The following is a 14,600-nucleotide window of genomic DNA, read 5'->3' on the forward strand; positions in this document are numbered from 1 at the left end:
GGGAGATGGGGAGCGGCTGGAAGGAAATGTCTACTATCTGAGGAGCGCACACCTTGACTGTCACAGGTTAGCCTGACTTCCAAATACCCTTCACCTGTGACTCTGTCTGCCAAAGCCAGCTGTCCCTGTACCCGGGGCAGCTGCAAGCGCCATGAACAAGACCCCAGCAGCAGCCTTCAGCCCGTGACACGGGAGATGGTCTGCAGAACCCAGCTGTCTCGCTCCTCGTGTGGGAGAAACCTCAGGCGTGTGTTCTGTACTGGTTCTCAGAGCTCCTAGTGGGACAGAGCATGAGCTGCCCCAAATGGCAAACTGCTCGATGGAACACCCTTTTTTGGCTTCCTTTGTTTTCCTCTCACCTCTCCACTGCCCTGCTGGTGTTTCCTGGGACCATCCCCCAAATAAGCCACTTATACTCGAATCACTGCCTCAGAGGCTACTTCTGGGAGAATCTGAACTAAAACAGGTAAGGTAAACAGAGTAGGTCTTTGTACCTTGCAACGAAAAATGCCAAGCGTATATTGGCTCTGATCAATTTGGAGACTAGAATGTAATAAAAGACAATGAACGTTCATACAACCCTGGTGAGAATGCAAAATGCTACAGCTCTTTGGGAAACAGCTTGGAAGTTTCTTATAAAGTTAAACATACACTTACCATATGACCCAGCAATCCCACTCCTAGATATTTACCCAAGGGAAATGAAAACTTATGTTCACACAGAAAGCTGTTCATGAATGTTTATAGTGGCTTTATTCATAGTCACCAAAAATTGGCAACAACCCAAATGTCCTTCAACTGGGGAACAGATAAACAAACAATGGAATACTACTCAGAAATAAAAGGGAACTTATACACATGGCAACACAGTGAATCCAAATACATTATGCGAAGTGAAAGAAGCCAGACTCAAAAGGCTACATTCTGTGTGATTTCATTTGTGATATTCTTGTAACAACAAGACACAGGGACAGAAAATAAATCTGAGGTTACCAGAAGCTGGGGCTGGGGGAGGAGATGACTACAAAGGAATCTGGGGGAATTTCAGAGGGTGACGAAAATGTTCTTCATTGCGGTGGTACTTATATGACTACATGTATTTGTTAAAATGTACAGACCGTGCGATTTTAAAAGGTGAAGTTTACATCTTAATGAAATAAATGGGGAAAATAAAAGATAATAAAGACAATACTCTAAGCAAGGGCCCCAAACATGCTCTTGGACTGGCTGCACCATAGCCCGTCACGGCAGCTCAGGTGAGATGTAAATAAAGACATGCAGGCCAGTTGGTCAGGCAGCCCAGCCCATCTACAGCATCCCCTCATCCACGGACTCAGCCACTCTGCCCCAACACTCTCGAGATATGACGTACTCCCACCTGTCACAGTGCCCCCGGGGGAGTCATGTCAGATTTGGGGAGCTGGGGGAGAGGACATTCCCCTTCCCAATTCAGAATCACTGCTTTAGCTTCTCCTTAGGCCAGTACAGCCAGCCTACCAAGGGGAGAATGTTGACCAAAGTTTCCATTAGACAAATTAGAAACAACTTCCAAACACTCACCAGAGAACACAAGTAGACATCGGAGGCTGTGATTAGAGTTAAAATGAAAGGGGCATCAACAGATACATAAACAAAATGTGATACATCCACCCAACGGAATATTACTCGGCCACCAAAAGGAATGCGGTCCTGACACCTGCTACCACATAGATGAACCCTGAAAATGTCAGACTAAGTGAAAGAAGCCCAACACAAAAGGCCACATATTGTATGATCGATTTATGTGAAATGTCCAGCAAGAGAGGACACAGATTGCCAGGAGCTGTAACGGGCAAATGGCGAGTGACTACTCACAGGTGTAGGGCTTCTTTTGGGATGAAACTGTTTTGGAATGAGATAGTGTTGACGGTTGCACAACATTGTGAATACACTGAGATTCACTGAAATGTACACTTTAAATGGTGAATTTTGTGATATGTGAATTATATCTCAATCTTTTTAAAAAAGGAAAGAAAAGGAATATGCTCAAAGGCCAAACACTCATAACCAGAGACACAGCCACTAGGCCAGAGTCCAAGGAAAGTGGCTCAGAAGGCTAGGGGACGGGTCGGGGTGGGAGTGGGGAGGAGAGGGGTGTGCTGCGGCCCGGTGTCACCTCCCCAGACCCACAGGCCTCGACCCGGCCATGCCGACCATAAGTAAGTTCCCTAAATTCTCCGATACTGAGAGCCTTTCTGCAAAGAGCAGAGAGGGCCTGGAGGATGGAAGGTGGGGTCTGGGGGGTGACGGGTGATTCCTGGAGCTGGGACTCTGCTTCTGCTCTCATCTCACATGTGGTGTCTTGTTCACAGCCGTTTTCCCCGTTAGACTGGGAACCCCCCGAGCACAAGGACCAGGTCCGCCTTGCTCACCTCTATGTCCACAGTCCCTGGAGCACGCGTGATGCTCAGAGTGACTGAACAAATGAGACCAGAGTGGAAATTAAAATCCTGTCTAAAACTTGTCACAATATATGTCTGAAGACTCGAGTAGCACAGGATAGACAAAACCTTCTTTTGGGTTTCAAGAGACAGGATTCAAGCTCTAGTTGTGCAACCCTGGGTGGGTCGTAGGTCTTCCCTGGCCTTCAGTTTCCTCTTCCTTTAAAAAGAGTTATTTGGCCAAGATGACCGTTCGGCACCTCCCCCAAACTCAAGCACTGTATGGTTCTGAAAGCATTTTTCCAAGGCGCTTTAGTGCCACTGCAGAGGGACAGTCACCAGCCCAGAAGGCTCCATGTGTGCCTCATCCTTTCTGGCTGAGGTTTGGTTTAGTCTAAAGGCAAGAGTCAGAGGAGACACATCAGCTCCATTGACTAAGGCATAATATTTTCCATCAGGTGTCACAGCATTCTGTACTTTTTCCTTTTCCCCAGGGGACTCCCAAAAACTGTCCACACAAGCATCTGAAAATAATGTGTCCTGTGAAAAAGCATGCACACATGCACACACACACATCCCCCCTGGGGCAAAGAACCGCCAAGAGCCCAAACACGAAAACTCCTCCAGGCCCCCCTCCCCAGGCCAAGCTCCAGAAGCTGGATCCGGGAGATGCTGCATTTTTCTGGAATTGTGTCATTATCCACAAAGAAGTTCACTCTCAGGCCTCGCATCCACCCTAAAGCTGGGTTGGGCTGCCCAGAGCCACAGTGAAGAAAGAGCTGGCCACTCACACCATTTTTATGGTGAGCTATATGACCTCCAAGCAAGCTGGGTGTGCGCCAGGGACAGAGCCGGGATGCTGGTCCAGCCTTGGAGAGGCCACACATCACACTTCGGGGACCAGGCTCACGCAGAGCTTGGACTCAGTCAATGGGACACATAAAACAGAGCAGCTGCCTCGAGGACTCCAAGCTTCCAGTTAAAGGGGGAACACAGAGTGCAGGCTTGTCCCGCTCCTCCACAGGCCTCCAAAGGCAGGGTCCAGGGGGCTGTGGAGACCATGACGCCGAGAGGAGCAGATATCAGCGACCTGGTGTGGCAGGTTTTCTGATGCACCCCAGAACCTGAGATAGTTCATGGTTGGCCCAATCCCCCACGCTCTTCCTTGGAATTTGGGAATCCCACCAAGGGCCAATGTAATCTACTCCACTACTGAGCTCTACCACTGAGCTCAGAGGGGCACTGGGTGGTGTGGACACCACTGCGTCGTCCCTGCGCTGTCACCACTGAGCTGTCTCCAGGCTCAGAAGGACATGACAGCAGTACTCCCTCACCAGCAGGTCAGGACAAGCCAGGGTCTGAAACCAGCCTGGAGCAATGAGATGGTCAAGGAAAGCCAGGCCAGCATCCCCTACCGGGCATAGGACAGGGCATTCACAGTCCACACTGACCATGACCCTTGCCCTCCAATGTCCAGCACTTTCCCTAAAAACTCCTGGCCTTTGGGACACTTGATTTACTGGCTCCAGGGGAAGAAGATGACTTACTTGATAAATAAATCTGGACAAGTTCCAAAGTTCAAAGCCGCAACCAGGGTCTCATCTCTCAATTTCTTCAGGAAAGAGAAACGCTATTTATTGGGCTCTCCTCCAAGACCCCATAAACATGAGGCAAAAAACAATGAACGAGCCCCCCCCAAGCCCCTCACTGAACCCCACTAGTCAGGAACTCACAACTAAAAGCAAATTCAATGAGGCCACAATTCCACCTGTCAACAATCCCACCTTTGCCTGTAAGTCAGGAGAAAACAGAAGTGAAGAATGTTCTACAGGAACACAGGAAGGTGGCTTTATGGGAAACATGAGGACAGAGGGAGGACTCTATTTGCCTAAGGTCACACTGCTACTCGGAGTAGAATGGAAACCAAACTCAGGCCACGTGACTCCTGGACCAGTGCTCTTCCCCCAGTGCCCCAGTGTAGCCACTGCACCCAGGTATCTGGGTGCTCTGGGGGCCGGTGGAACCATATGTCCCAGAGAGAGGCACTCATAGAACCTCCCGCCCCTCGGCCCTGGGAAAGGGCTGTGTTCCCGCTCACTGGGATCCAGCCAAGCCTCTCCCAGGAGTTTCACCATCTCTCAGATTCCAAAAGGGGAAACAGCAGGGCAGCTCTCTGTCTATCACAGGCCTGGGCTGCCAGGGAGCAGAGCGTGGTGATCCATCAGTTGCCCCCGCCATCAGGACCAGAAGCTGGGGCTGCCAGGCTCCACCCCACACCGACCAGATAGTTTCCCTTCCACACACCTGTCTCCAAGACGGTCTTACTACTGACACACCTGCCCATCAGCACACCTTGCAGCACAAGCAGCGACAGGGACCTGCCAGGGAGAGTGCTGGCTGCAGCACTTCAAGCGAAATGCCTTATTCCAGGTTCCCGGGCCTGGGCGAGCTTGGCACACCTGTCCAGATGTAACACTATCTCAAGGCAGTAAGGGTAGGATGAAGAAAACAGGTTCCTGCTCATGGGAGAGCTGCAAGTGGGAGATGCACAGGGCAAAGGAGCAGGATGCAAGTTCAAGACCACCAAGATCAAGGCCAGTGGCTCTCAACACTGGGACACCTGGCAGTGTGTGGAGTCATTTTTGGCTGTCGTAACTACAGGAGTGTTACTAGCATCTAGGGATGCTGTTAAACACCCTCCAGGACTTCCCTGGTGGCGCAGTGGCTGAGAATCTGCCTGCTGATGCAGGGGACACGGGTTCAAGCCCTGGTCTGGGAGGATCCCACACGCCGCGGAGCAATTGGGCCCGTGAGCCACAACTACTGAGCCTGCACGTCTGGAGCTTGTGCTCCGCGACAGTGAGAGGCCCGCGCACCGCGATGAAGAGCGGCCCCCGCCTGCCACAACTAGAGAAAGCCCTCGCACAGAAATGAAAACCCAACACAGCCAAAAATAAATAAATAAATAATTTTTTAAAAAAACAAACAAAACACCCTCCAGTGCACAGGACAACCCCACAATAAAGGATTATCTAGCCCCAAATGTCAATACTGATAAGGCTGACAAACACTGTTTTAGGCACATACCTTCTGGAAGGCTTTTTCTTTTACTTTTCCCCAGGCCCCTTTCATCATCGCTGTATAAGACAGCAAGAAAATAACACGGGGAGCCTGACAATTACAACTTCAGATAAAAGTTCACAGCCTGTCAGAATGGAAGTTTGGGCTTTTCATCTATTACCATGACTATCAGTCACTGGGATGCAGGAAGGAAGGCCAGCCTTTGCGAAAATAACTCAGAGCAGAGACAGCTTTAAGAGGAAGTTCTCAGTACGTTCTTTAAAAAGTTTAAGCATCACAGAAAGGCCCTGGTGATGCCATAAACATCCAACTTGCGCTACCTTTTTCATCTGATTAAATAAGCAGCCCTCTGCCAGGGGCTTTTGGATATGGCCTGATTTCTGTCGTAACGTGGTTTTAATCAAGGGATTGTGGCTCTTCATTCCTTCAGGAAATTCTGTCAAATGTTTCACATTCCTCATAGAGAACAACTGTCTGTACAGGTTAAGATCCCAAGTTTTAAATTGTGGGGTAAGTGGCCTTCTGTTGTTTCTTAATGTCAGTATGAGAAAAAATAAGAAGTGAAGAAGGAAAGAATGCAAATGTTCGTCAGGGAAAACACACACAAAACCAGAAACATTCTTCCCCTCATGTACAAGGTCAACAATATCTGGGTAAATTTGCTTCATGTTTTTGCAGACCGCTGATGGAACATGAGAAATGCTATTGCAAAGGCCCCTCACAGGAGCGCCGGGAGACGCCTAAAAATAGCCATTTTACCCAACGGGGGGTTATCTATTAGAACTGCACCATTCCCAGCATGACTGAGCAGCACAAAGTGTGACACTGGGGCATGAAAAATATAGTAACGTACGCTATGACAAATTCTCTTTACTTAGAACGGGAGGAGATAAACTCGGCCGTGACTAAGCCACTCCCTTTGAAGCTCACTGCCAATTTTCCACGTAGCTCATACCCAGTTATCAAGATGCGGATTTGGGAAAGTGAGGGGAGCGGATGGAGAGTCTGACACCTCCTTATCCCTTCCTGGAAGTAAGGGAGTGGCATCAAAAGTTTTGTGAACCTTGTGCAAGTTAATTTCTCTGAGCCCATCAGTTTTCATCTGGAAAATAGAGGTGGCTGTGAAAACTTAAAATGAGAATGTACAGGCCCAGGGCTCAGCACAGAGGAGGCCCTCACTCAACAACTGTGAGTTCATGCTGATTGGAGGGGACACCTTTCCAGGCACGGTCGACCCAGAGATCTGGGCACAGCACTCAGAGGGGAAATTCTGCCTCTCAAGAGTGTGTTTGGAGCCCAAAAGGACCCAACTCTTTGCAGACTCGGTTTTTTTTAATCTACTCCGTGAGTCCCTATCCAGCTGGTCAGAAATGTGGGACGGCAGGGACTCCTGGGAGCAAAAATTGGTAAAGCTGTTCTGGAAAGCAATTCGGTAGCACTCACCAACATCCCTCCACCATCAAGTCCACTTCTGGTGTCTGCAATGTCCCTGCACACGTGCACAGAGTTATGATAATGATAATAACGATGGTATAATAGTAGCCAACCTTTATGAAGCATTTAAAGAGTTCTAAATGTTTCACATGTAATTTATACACATACATTTGACACATTATAATCTGGTATAATCTACATGTGATATTTATTTGATATAGATAAGTAACTTCACCCTACAAAGTAGGTCTTGTTTTTTTGTGTTTTTTTTTAACTATATTTGAACAAAGTAGGTTTTATTATCTTTATTTTACGGTATAGAAAGTGGAGACACGGAGAGCTTAGTAATTTGCCCTAGGTCAGGGGTCAACAAATGTTTTCAGTAAGAGGCCAGATGGTAAATATTTTAGGTGGACCAGATGGTTGCTGTCACAACTATTCAACTCTGCTGCCGCATCATGAAAGCAGCCCCAGACAACAGTAAACACGTGAGCATGGCTGTATTCCAACAGTAAACACATGCGCACGGCTGTATTCCAACAGAACTTTATTTATGGACACTGAAGTTTGAATCTCATATAATTTTCATGTATCAGGAAACATTTATCTTTTGATTTTCTTTTTCAACCATTTGAAAATAAGAAAATCATTCTTGCCTCATGGGCCATACAAAAACATGAGGAGGGTAGATTTGGCCAGAGGGCTGCAGTTTGCCAACCCCGCCCTGGGTCGTACACCCCTGACCCCCGACCCCTCAAGTGAAGTCCCATTTCAAAGCCAGGCAGTCTAGCTCCAGAAGGCAGTCGTGATATCATGCCTTCATTACTTCATTTAACGGCAAAAGGAAGGATATATAAATGGTTCATTAAGTTACGCATGCATATTATGAGATGTGTTGCAGCATTAAAAGTCATGCACACATGGACTGACCAGCAGCAGATCTGGACACGTGAAGTGAAAAAAGCAAGTTGTCCGTCAATATATATACATCATGACCCCATACGTGTATTAAAAATAAAAGTAATCGTGTATATTATGTATACATAAATACACACTTATTGGTGGACATATAAACAGTGAACATAAAGAAACAGTTCTAGAAAGAACAGGAAACCTCATGGGCAGTGAGGGCGGCGGGTTGGTGGCGGTGAGGGGAGTTTTGAGCTCTCCTGTGAATGTATGCTGCTCTGTAATTTGAACCTTTTACATCCCAAATGCATCCTTCTATTTCTTGCATAATGAAAGGAAAAAAAAATTGAGGTCCTAGTTACAAGGCACTACTACTGACATACTTTGAGCTCTCTGAGCAGTTTCCATGTACTTGGATCTAAACAAAGGCTGGTTATAATTAATTACTGAAGGACAAAGACATTCTTTCCAGAAGGGAAAACAAACAAGCCAACAAAGGTGGCATAAACTATAGTAAGTAAACACAGCTATGTCTCTCTCTATCAATAGTGATTTTTTTTAATTGCACATGTGTACAACCTAACCTTCTCTAGACACCATTAACCTTCAAACCAAGGATGTCGGTTGTAAACAAAGCTGTCAAGGTTTTCATCTGGTGTGTGACAGTCCAGGCCTAGCTTTCTTCCCTGCATAAACTTTAATTTATGAAGTTATTTTGGTTTGCTCCGCTGGCATGAGCACAGCTAAAGGGGGAGTCATCGACTGGGGAAACGAGATTTCCCCCAGTGCCAATTTTTAAATCCAGCCTCTAGGTCATCTTATTTTTTGGATGCTTCCCACAGTCACATTTTTGGTTTGTTTTACATGAAAGAGCACATTCCCTTTCCCCAAGCCAGGTTTATCATTTCCCGTTGTTCTTATTAAACGCATCTTATTCAAGTGGAATGTTCTCAGAGTTTCTGCCTTTCCCTGGCCCCGGAAGGAGGCGTGGAGTGGATACCCCAAGACGGTCACATGGACTCTGCACTCCAGGTTGCCTCTGCGTGCCATGCAATCACATCTGCAGAACGTAAGAAGGTCCAAGATCCCACTCTGACCCCAGGACCCCAGACTTTTCTCATCTGGAACAGACCCCCATGAGGCCCTCAGCCACTCCCTCTGTGCCCATTAAAACAGCAGCTGCTGAAGCAGACTCTGATGGTGCTAAAATGCAAACCTGGGAGGAGCCCAGTCCTACGCAGGTGACATTCTCATCAGAGCTGTGAGGGCCTTCAGTTGACCAAACGATGAATGTTTTTAATCCTGAGCAACACCTGGCTTGGAGGGTCCAGGAGGGAGCTTTAAACCTCAACTAGGCATGCCATGCTAGTCTCAAATCCGTGACACAACCGTATGAATTGCTAAAACTGGCAAGAAGAGCTATCCTAGCCAGCATTTGAACCCAGCCAGCCATCTTGCAGCCTTCAGACATCGTCTCTTCCGATGTGGCCATGACTGATTTCTTCAGCTGACTGATCCGAGATGGATCATCACTTGCCCCTTTGAACAGGGCAATTCTAATTCCTTGCTTTTGTGGTGGGATCAATTTTATGTTTTCCAAATGTTCTCCCACCACATTAGGAACAGAAAATAAACTGTTATACAATCTACTTTAGGTATATAGTTTTTGTTGTTGTTGTTGTTGTTGTTGTTGTTGTTGTTGTTGCGGTACGCAAGCCTCTCACTGTTGTGGCCTCTCCCGTTGTGGAGCACAGGCTCCGGACGCGCAGGCTCAGCGGCCATGGCTCACGGGCCCAGCCGCTCCACGTTATGTGGGATCTTCCCGGACCGGGGCACGAACCCGTGTCCCCTGCATCGGCAGGCGGACTCTCAACCACTGCGCCACCAGGGAAGCCCCGATATAGTTTTTTTTTTTTATGATGTTTACCCTCTTACTCTTGTTTTAAAGACACATTCACCCCAACCTTCATTGTGGCACTATTTTTTTTTTTTTTTTGGCTGCGCCAGGTCTTAGCTGCGGCACACAGGATCTTCGTTGCCACGTGCGGGATATTTAGTTGTGGCATGTGAACTCTTAGTTGCCGCATGTGGAATCTAGTTCCCTGACCAGGGATCGAACCCGGGCCCTCTGCATTGGGAGCGCAGAGTCTTAGCCCCTGGACCACTAGGGAAGCCCCTACCCTCTTACACTTTTAAGTGCACGATACAGTATTGTTTATTGTTAACTATAGGCACAATGTGTACAGCAGATCTCTAGAATTATTCTTGCATAACTGAAACTCTATACCTATTAAACAGCAACTCCGCATTGCCCTCCTCCCCTCCAGCTCATGGTAACCACTCTACTTTCTGCTTCTATCAGTTTGACTATTTCAGTTTCCTCATATAAGTGGAATCATACAGTGTTTGTCCTTCTGTGAAGAGCTCATTTCACTTAGCATAACGTTCTCAAGATTCATCCACGTTGTCTGTCGCATGTGGCAGGATTTCCTTCTTTTTTAAGGCTGAATAATATACCTGTGTGTGTGTGTGTGTGTGTGTGTGTGCGCGCGTGCGCGCGCGCATGCGCACCACATTTTCTTAATCCATTCATCTGTCAAAGGACATTTAGGTTGCTTCCATCTCTTTGCTATAGTGAATAATGCTGCAATGAACATGGGTGTGCAAACATCTCTTTGAGATCCTGATTTCAATTCTTTTTGATAAATACCCAGGAGTGGAATTGCTATCATATGGTAGTTCTATTTTTAATATTTTGAGGACCCTCCATACTGTTTCCCACAGCAGCTGCACTGTTTTACATTCCCATCAACAGGGCACAGGGGTTCCAGTTTCTCCACATCCTCGCCAACACTTTTTATTTTTTGTTTTTTGATAACGGCCATCCTAACGGGTGTGAAGTATTATCTCACTATGGCTCTGATTTGCACTCCCCTGATGATTAGAGATGTTGAGTATCTTTTCATATACTTGTCAGCCATTTGTATGTCTTCTTTGGAGAAATGTCTATTCAAGTCCTTTGCCTTTTTTTTAATTGGGTTATTTGGTTTTTTGCTATTGAGCTCTAGGAGTCCCTTATTTGGGGGGGATATTAATCCCTTATCAGATATGTGGTTTGCAAACATACAGTTTACTTCAGAGCAATGTTTTATAGCCTATTTGAATACAAGATTTTCAGACATCTATATGAGGAGTCAGCAAGATAATGCCTGTGGGCCAAATGTGGCCCACGTTCATTTGTTTAGGCATAGGCTATGGCTGCTTTCAAGCTACCATGGTCAAGTTCAGTAGTACCACAGAGGCCACCCAGGCCACAAACCTAAAATATTTACTATCTGCCCTTTTCAGAAAAGGTTTGCTAAACCCTGGTATACAGGATCAAGGCTTAAACGCAAATGTCTATTTTGGCCCCAATCATAATGTAACAGGAAGGACAATTCTGAGTCAGACTGTTCTCTTTAAACACTGTGATTTTTGTGACTGGAAACGACTTTAAAACCCAAGCTCCTACCACCCAGGACTACAAGTTACTGAGGAGTCTCTGGCACTACCAGGAGGTGCCTATTCTTAAACAGTTGGGGTGGACAGTCGTGGTTTTCACTTTGTGGCCCTCCTTCCTCCCCTCCTCCGACAGCCATTCAACCTGACCCCCTGCCATCATTCCTTCCCTCCACTCCAGGCATCAGGCAGGCAAGAGATACCGTGCTACCAAAAAGTGTATCTTCCAGGACTTTCCGGCTGCTTTTCCAAAAAGATGCTCTCTTTGCACTGCGGTTGCTAAGAGGGCTGCTATGGGACCCCCTGAGCAGCCAAGAATTAAGTGGAGGAGAGACCAGCAGAGCTGCGAGGGACAGAAAGAACCCCAGGGACATTGTTTGAATCCTGGACCCAGAAATCCAACAATACGCTAGATTCCCAGATACATGAGGCCACAAATTCTCATTTTTGTTTAAGCTAGTTAGATTTGCATTTCTGTCACTTGCTACCCAAGGATTTCTGAGTACTGCAGTTGTGATCTTTTCATGTTCTACTCCTTGCAGTAAGAGTTCACAGATTATTTTCCATGTTTCTGCATTATCTTAAGAATTTTCACCTTTAATGGGTATATAACCCATCAGATGGGACAAACCTGACCTGGCTACCCAGCCTACTGCTACAACACAGACCCCACTGGGTGCCACAGTCCAGACTCCACAAATCTTGCACACGGCACAAGACACAACCGGCAGAGTACCATGATGCCATGGGCAGCCCCTGTCATGCAGGAGACCACCTCCAATCAGCCAGGTGCCCACCTAACCAACAAGCCCAGGTATTGCCTGGGCACCAAGGCTCACGAGGCTATCTTCCTGGTGTCAATGAGTTACAGCCTGTGGGCGTTTAGCTATGAAAGCCCGACAGCAACCCTTCCCCTGCCTAGACCTCGTCCCCCACATCCAAGACTCCACGCTGTCGGATTCCCCACTAAGCAGTAAAACTTTCCCACTTAGTGCTAAATCTTTGGTCTCTTAGTCTTTATTTTTTTCTTTAACAGAGTGTAAGTTACTTGTGTTATTTGAAAGCTTTTCCCTCAAGGAGGCAAGTTCCAGATCAAGGCAGAGACCATGTCTGCCAGGCTACCCCAGTCGCCCCAGTGCCTGGGACCAGAGCAGGGCTCAGTGCCTGTTTGTTGGTGGATAAATTAAATGAATGAATGAATATTTCCTAAGTGCCAGTCACTACAGCATTTTTCACAATCATGTATATATAACACTGCCTCTTTCTACAGTTACGCCAGCTTCATTCTGGCAAAAGACGCTCCCAGAGAAGTGTGTGGTCAGCAGCGTAGGACGGAATTTGAAGAAAGACCCGTGTTAGGAAAGCTACATTTTGGCGAAGCCTCATTGGACCCGTCAGCCGCTGACAGGGCTGGGAAGAGAGTGCACTGTAGGCCACCTGTCACATGGCCCTAAAGCGAAGTTGCTCGAGGGTTACTACTCCCTTTTGCCCACAGGAAAGAGCCCTCCTTGTGACCACAAACGGACCACAGGCCAACCCCTCAGGTTGGCATGGCCCAGCCCAGCCTTGCCCTCCTCCATTTGTTCTCACAGAAGCCCTGGAAATAGGTGGTGGTACCATCCCTAGTTTATAGGTGAGGAAACCAAGAGAATGATTCGGTATAGGTCACCCCGCCTAGGAAGTGCTGCATTGATTTTTTTTATTTTTTTGGCCGCGCTGCGCGTCATGCGAGATCTTATTTCCCTGACCAGGGATCGAACCTGTGCCCCCTGCAGTCGAAGTGCAGAGCCCTAACCACTGGACCGCCAGGGAAGTCCTTTTTGTTTTTTTTGGTGTTGCATTAATTAAGAAGGAGGTGGTTAGGCTGAGGCAGCCTACATAAACCAACCAAAATCTAAGCCTGTAAGTGCTTCGAGGTTACGAAATTAAAAGGCTAAGGACAACCAATCACAAAGAGCCAACTGGGCTTTACACTTCAGTCAACTGAATCATTTCCTTTCTTTGCTTTCGCAGTTTCTCTATATAAGTCCCCCCAGCCCCCAGTCAGTGGAATACTCCTAACTGCTTCTGGTTTGGCACTGCCCGATGGGAACTGATTTTTGCTCCAATGAACCCTTAAAATTTTTAATATCCCTCAGTTTATCTTTTAACAGAAGTGTCTAGAGCCCAGATGTTTTTCAATCCCTAACCCACACTCTTGCAATCAACCGTGGTCACAGATGGACCAGTGGCCCCAGCAAAGGGCTGAGAGTCTGGCACCAGCCTGCTCCCTCTGACCTCAGGGCCCTGTGGCCTGGGCATCTGCATCCTGGATGTTCCAGCTGGCCAGCATCAAGTCATGAACCTCTCTGCATCCTCTTTCCTTTCAAAACCCTGCTTCCGAGGGGTCTGCCCACGTGGACAGAAGGCCCTGCTTCTGAGGCGTCTGCCCACATGGACAGAAGGCTGCTACAAGCCCCCTTTCAGCCCCCGCAGCCCCTGCATGGTTCAGGCCTCTGATGAGGAAGCTCCAGGTTCCTTTACTTCATTCTCCTTGGGGTTTTTTGTTTTTTATTTGTTTGTTTGTTTTTCTGTTTGGTTTTAGTCAATGAGCTTTCTCAATAACAAATCTTCCTTCCTCTCTTTCGAGCAAGAAGTCAGGCTCTGAAGGTTGCAGACATCATTTAGATTTTACAAAAAAGAAATAAATATATATATTTTTGGGGGGGGGCTGCGTTGGGTCTTCGTTGCTGCGCACGGGCTCTCTCTAGTTGCGGCGAGCAGGGCTACTCTTCGTTGTGTTTCGTGGGCTTCTCATTGGGTGGCTTCTCTTGTTGCGGAGCATGGGCTCTAGGCACACGGGCTCAGTAGTTGTGGCTCGCAGGCTCTAGAGTGCAGGCTCAGTAGTTGTGGCGCATGGGCTGAGTTCCTCCACGGCATGTGGGATCTTCCCGGACCAGGGCTCGAACCCGTGTCCCCTGCACTGGCAGGCAGATTCTTAACCACTGCGCCACCAGGGAAGCCCTATATATATTTTTAAGTGGAAAATCATGTTTTTCAAATGGCTTGGTTTCAACATTGCCTCCCCAAACAAAGTTTTCTACTGAGTGTCTTCTGCTCTTTCACGGTAAAGTGACGATGTAACTTATTGTCCAAACAGGGACCCTTTTAAGAATGAAAGGGGACACTATGAATCCTAACACTGGCCACATTATCACCCTTCTTTGCAGGGGTCACCACTTCTCGACGGGGCCCAGGAGAACGTGGCGAACCACTTCC

General features: G+C 47.4%; 1 protein-coding gene and 1 non-coding gene across 4 annotated transcripts in view; both read right to left on the reverse strand.

The window, feature by feature from the left end:
• Positions 1-14,600, reverse strand: part of GRK5 (G protein-coupled receptor kinase 5) — a 224,604-nt gene that overhangs the window by 181,251 nt on the left and 28,753 nt on the right. The gene's annotated exons all lie outside the window — the stretch shown is intronic.
• TRNAR-UCG (transfer RNA arginine (anticodon UCG)) lies at positions 13,082-13,154 on the reverse strand. Its single transcript has one exon. It is a non-coding gene; the product is annotated as a tRNA-Arg (tRNA).

Source organism: Pseudorca crassidens, chromosome 16 (genome assembly GCF_039906515.1).
Source record: "Pseudorca crassidens isolate mPseCra1 chromosome 16, mPseCra1.hap1, whole genome shotgun sequence".
NCBI lineage: Eukaryota > Metazoa > Chordata > Mammalia > Artiodactyla > Delphinidae > Pseudorca > Pseudorca crassidens.